At 44.4% G+C, this 5,763-nt stretch overlaps 1 non-coding gene across 1 annotated transcript; it reads right to left on the reverse strand.

The window, feature by feature from the left end:
* Positions 1-3,206: 3,206 nt before the first annotated feature.
* trnae-uuc (transfer RNA glutamic acid (anticodon UUC)) lies at positions 3,207-3,278 on the reverse strand. Its single transcript has one exon. It is a non-coding gene; the product is annotated as a tRNA-Glu (tRNA).
* Positions 3,279-5,763: the final 2,485 nt, after the last annotated feature.

Consider the following 5,763-nt stretch of genomic DNA (forward strand, 5'->3'; position numbering starts at 1 on the left):
ATCATTTTGATGTTCTAGAGGAGACAACATCTGATCTTTGTTAGAGCCACCAGTCAAAGGTTTTCTTTAAAGGCTGCAGCAGCTGAGAATGAGGAATTAATAACCATCTTAGTGAGGACATTTTGAAACAATGACAGAAAAGACGACATTTTGCCAGCTCTGCTGCTCCAGCCAGTGTTGGACGGTGACTTGGGAATCTTTATTGTTGAATATCAGACTCCACTGGTGAGTGGATGCTGTATAAATTCCATCCATAAATGGAGGTGGATCCTAAAAGGGCTCATTGACTCAGGAGGATCTCTCCACCCTACAGACTGAGAAGGAACCATCAAAGATGGCAGTTGGAGTTCTGTGGATCTGTGCTGGATTCCTCGTCCTCACGGACCAGAAGTCTGTCTGAAATACTGCACTGATTGATGATCTTTTCATGAATCTGAAAATGCTTCTAAACTTAAGAGGAAAACAAATCTATCTTTTATATTAATTTTCATCATGGGAACGGACGTCTGTCGTGGTTGGTTTTTAAACGAGAGCAGGAAAGGACAGACAGCAGAAGGCAAATAAATAGAAGAAAAGACAAAAGAGAGAGAGAGAGAGAAAGATTGAGAGGGAGGGAGGGCTCTTGTGGGGCTACTTCCTCTTCCTCTGCTCCAGTTGGTTCCGCCCTGTCTGCTGGTGTCTCCACTGCTGTCACAGAGCGGCTGATTGTCACACCAAGAGACCGCAAGTGTCTCATGTTCAGTGTCTGGCACGGGACTTTGCAAAAGTAGGTAGTTATAGTTACTAGTTACTTCTGCCAAAATGTAACTGAGATAGTACCTGAGTTCCTCCACTCTGAAAGTAACTACTCACCAGGGAAAGTAACTACTGCAAGAAGACAGACATGTCCTCCCTCAAGCCTCAAACAGACCATTGGTCCTGTTTGGTGTTCCAAGTCACACGTCTGGCCTTCTGTTTGAGGGGAGGAAGGTGTGGGGAACCCAACCCCTGGTTTACTGGGAGATTCATCACAGCCGACTTGGCACACACTTTGTTTGCTTCTGACCAAAAGACACAACAGGACCTCAGAGGACCGTACGACTCTTCTTTTCTTTTCACCAGGAGAGAAGTCTTTGTTTTTTGGAAAATGGCCGATTGCAACGGTAAGCAATTTCTTTATGTATTGTTGTCTTTAACTGATGCGATGATAAATTACTAGAGTGCTTTTCAACATTTGAAACCTTTTTTTGTTGAGGAAAAGTCCGGTGAGCCTCTCTGTATGATCATATCATTAACAAATAAATATTTGATTGAGTAAACCACTAAAACTTCTAGCCCATGACCTTTGCTTTCAAACACCCGGATTGACCACGTGCCTTCTGTTTTAGGGGAGGAGGGGTGAGGAACCCCAACCCTGCCTTTGAGCTGCTCTGGCTGTTTGACCTCTGTTCAATGGTGTTGTTATTTCTGCTTCTCTTTGACTGTATGGAACAAGCTGAGGGCCAGTGAGTGTATTCAGAGATGGAGGCCAGGCAGCTGGAATCTCCACCAGAGGAAGCTTCAGGGTGTGCAGGACCATACCTGGATCATGAAGACGGGTTCATGGATCGGGAACTTTCAGCCAAACTCATGGAGCGTCTAAGAACTGTTGTCTGACTGCTGCTCAATGCTGCCATGAACACACAGTGGACTGATGACTGGTGATGAAGCATTCATGTGAGAGCAACCACACGTGGGGAGGAAATACCTGATGACTATTTTGAAAGAGATCATGAAAACATACGATCCAGGCTTTGGAACAGAAACCTCATCTGCACAATTAGAAAGGACCTGTTCCTGAACCACAGACTCATCAGTCCTGCTAAGATCACGGGCGCTGCTGAGACACTGTTGGAGACACTGGCGCAAGCAGGGGTGGCACCAAGAGCGACTGGTGACTGTTGGAAAGTACACAGGTAGGTGACCACTGCTGGAACATTCATGCTGAACAAGCAGGATCTCAAACATTGGTATTCTACTTAGGTGGCGCTACAGAGTTGGATGTACTTTTTTGACTACTCTGACTTTGCCTACATGCAGGAATGCTGCCCAGGTCTGTGCACTGCTAATGAGACTGATGGGTGCCCTCAACCTTGCATGTCCCCCACGACTGTGCTACACTTCTGAAGTGTTTCAAAAACTTCTCTTGGATCTGGATGGACTTCAACTGTCCCCCAAAGTCCATGCATTAAAGGTGAAATTGTCTTGAATGAAGATTTGAAGTGACAAACTTCACAATGCCAAACCGATGAGGTCAGGTTTGAATGGACGATGTTGCAGTTGAACAAGATTTGAAAGCACTTTGATGAAGCGTTTCAGGAGTTCTTGTCACGCTCACTGACTGTTACACACTTACGCTCACACACTCTCACACACTCACTTTACAGATGTGCGGTACACACACGGTGAAGAGGTTTTTGCTAAGAACATTTTTGTTTTGTTTCTTGAAGAACATTTTTGTTTTGTTTTTTTTAACAACATTTTGGTTTTGTTTTTTTAAGAACATTTTGGTTAGTTTTTTCCTGAAAGTACTTGTAATACACTGATTCTTAAAAATAAATATGTATTTGTACTTTGACTACTCTAAATTGACCGTAGGTATGAATGTGAGTGTGAATGGTTGTTCGTCTCTCTATGTTGGCCCTGTGATGGACTGGCGACCTGTCCAGGGTGAACCCTGCCTCTCGCCCGTTGACGCTGGGATAGGCTCCACCCCCCCCCCCGTGACCCTTAATGTGTAGGAATAAGCGGAAGACAATGGATGGATGTATTTATTTAATTTTACTGTATTTTAGTTGTGTGATCCTCTTCCTGAGCCTGTCTACCTGGACAGTGAGGACCAACAGGACATCCTTGGTGCCTTTCTGAAGGCAGTACTTCATAGAACACCAACACAACTGAGCTTGACGGATGAAGTGCAGTTCATCTTTGGTGTTCTAGTTCCTGAGGGAGGCCTCACCATGGATATACTTTACAGAGTTTGTCCTTGCAGGAGTCAGTGACTTAATAGAGTCTAACAAAGGGTTGAACCTGAATGAGACAGTCACCCTTCAACATGGGGCCATGGCAGAGTGAACCAAGAACACTACAATGAGGGTGAGAGTGGAGCCATGATGGACTCACAGTTCATCACCTCCACCATCATGTGGACCACCTGATCACCTCTCCCTCAACCTCTAAATAACTCATTCCCTGACCGGGAATCGAACCCGGGCCACGGCGGTGAAAGCGCCGAATCCTAGCCACTAGACCATCAGGGACCACACTGAGCCCTCCAACAACAGAGACTATACACAATGACTCAAGAACACAGGACTCTGTTGTCTCAGCTTGAGATGCAGAGGGTCCACCAAGACCATCAGACACCTCAGCCCCCTAAAGACAGTCCACCCCCAGGATCCTGCACCCCTCTGCTCCAACTCAGCCCTCCATTCATAACTGACTTTGTCTCAGTCTCTTCTCAATGCCAGTCACTGAAACACTGACAATGTGATGGGGCTTCCTGTCTTTACTGCATTTTCTTCAAGGCTCACTACTGCTACTTCCTACAGTCGTCTCTACTGTGTACTTGTACTACCAGTTGTTATGAGCATCTGTGGATTTCTAAATATTCCAGTCCTCAGTTTGCAACTGTATAGTGATGATGGGTCAGTTTAGAGCTGTCAATCAATGTTAATAATTGATCTTAGCATCTGGAGATTATTTTAGGAACACAAATACTTTTACTTCATTCTAAGGATGAGCAGACGTTCAATATAATTCTCATTTCCTGGTCAAAGACTCCTGCTAGTCAGAGAGGATCTGGGCTGGATTGGAAAGCTTCTGAGAGGGAAACCTTCACTCTGGACTGGACTGAGAACGGAGCAGCCTCAGCTTCCTGGAGCCTGACTTGCCTCTGTGGTCTAAGGTTGTGTGGGCTGACATCACAGTGAAACTCCTGAGATCACAGAGCCTTTGAGATCACAGGCTGACTTCCTTTTTTTCCTAAAATGTAGAATAAAATGTTGTGTCTGTGTTTGTGTTGCTGCATCAGTTAAACAGTGACTCTGACAGAGGGGATGTAGCTCAGTGGTAGAGCGCATGCTTTGCATGTATGAGGCCCCGAGTTCAATCCCTGGCATCTCCAGCTGGTCCTTTGGAGACTTCATCTTGTCAGCTAAATTGATCCATAAATGTGACAACAGTTGATAACAAACTACCAGAAGAGAAACCAGTCTGTTGCATATCAAAGTATTTGTAGCAGGGTCAGTGTGACTGTGAGCCTTCATAGCCAGCATGAAGGAGCTGGTTTTATCTTTGCTGGGGAAATCCCACACACAGCTGCTCTCAGTTCCAAATGTGTGTGTCCTCACTCCTCCGTCCTCCTGCTGCCCTCAGAATACAGACACAATTCAACCTGGCAAGTTTGGAGCATAGAAGTGCTCCTGAAGAGATGTGTGTCAGCCCACAGCTGGCTGTTCTTACCTGGAACCTCAAGATGAAACTGCTTCCACAGATTGGAAATGAATCTGATGTTGACTTTTGGACAAATCACCTGTTCATCAGTTCATCATCACTTCCATCCATTTCTACTGCTCATCTTGTTATAGAAAGGAGTCTATCTGCTGTGTGACTGAGGCAGTTACTGTGAGCTGCTGCATGTCTCAGTGTGTGTGTGGGGGGGCTGTGTGTGACTGGTCGGCTGCCAAGGATTATTGATGAGATCAATCATGATCAGCTCAGAGATCACGGCACAGAAGAAGGAGACTTTTTGATTTTTGGGGGTTCAGTTTCTAAGTCAGACACATCATCACAATTTGAAATTGTGAGTCCAACAAGCAGGAGGCCGTTTGAGCTTGGAAACTGTGAAGCATCACCAGTAACTGCTGGTTAATTTACAGGTGTTTCCTCCAAAAAGTTTAAAATGAACTCAATGCTGAATCCCTCGTCGTCATCACTGAGCTGCAGAATTGGTCCATGCAGGAGGCTGAGCAGGTCTTCCTCTCTGGTCCAGTGTCTCAGCACAGGTCAGAGTAGAGAATTAAAACATGAACACAAATCTTTATCAGCTATTTACTGACATCAGTGACTACCTTCAAGTAAGAGTGTTAGTGAATGGACCCTTTTTAAAGTTTATGTTATAATGTTTGAAAAATGATGCTCACAAAATCACAATAAAAGTGTTTGTGGTAAAATGATTCCAGTAGATTTTATTGCCATTTTAAGAGTTCAAGCATATTTTGATGACATTGTTTGATATCATGACTCAGTTACTTCAGCAGGACCATCGTGACATGAAATCTTCCTCATCATCCCATATCGACCCTCAACCCCTCACACAGAACCAGGAGCCCTCAACTGAAGGAACCTTTAAAACTGAGAAGTTGGACAGAAAGCAGTATTTTGGTGGAATGAACCTTTAAAACTATAAATTAGAAAGTATTTTGGTGGAATGAACCTTTAAAACTATAAATTAGAAAGTATTTTGGTGGAACGAACCTTTAAAACTATAAATTAGAAAGTATTTTGGTGGAACGAACCTTTAAAACTATAAATTAGAAAGTATTTTGGTGGAACGAACCTTTAAAGCTCTCTGGTGGTGCAGGATCTCCTCTTGAAAAGCCTCACACTTCAGAGTCGTTCCAGAATCTAGGAGCAGAAACCAAAGTCTCCTACGACAAGGATGGGATTGGAACCCACGCCTGCAGAGCTCAATGGATCAGCAGTCATGAAGTGAAAGTTTCGAACAACCTCAAAGTGATGCTG

This window comes from Aulostomus chinensis, chromosome 1 (assembly GCF_037954235.1).
Source record: "Aulostomus chinensis isolate RoL2024-O1b breed Wild chromosome 1, RoL_Achi_v1.0, whole genome shotgun sequence".
Classification (NCBI taxonomy): domain Eukaryota; kingdom Metazoa; phylum Chordata; class Actinopteri; order Syngnathiformes; family Aulostomidae; genus Aulostomus; species Aulostomus chinensis.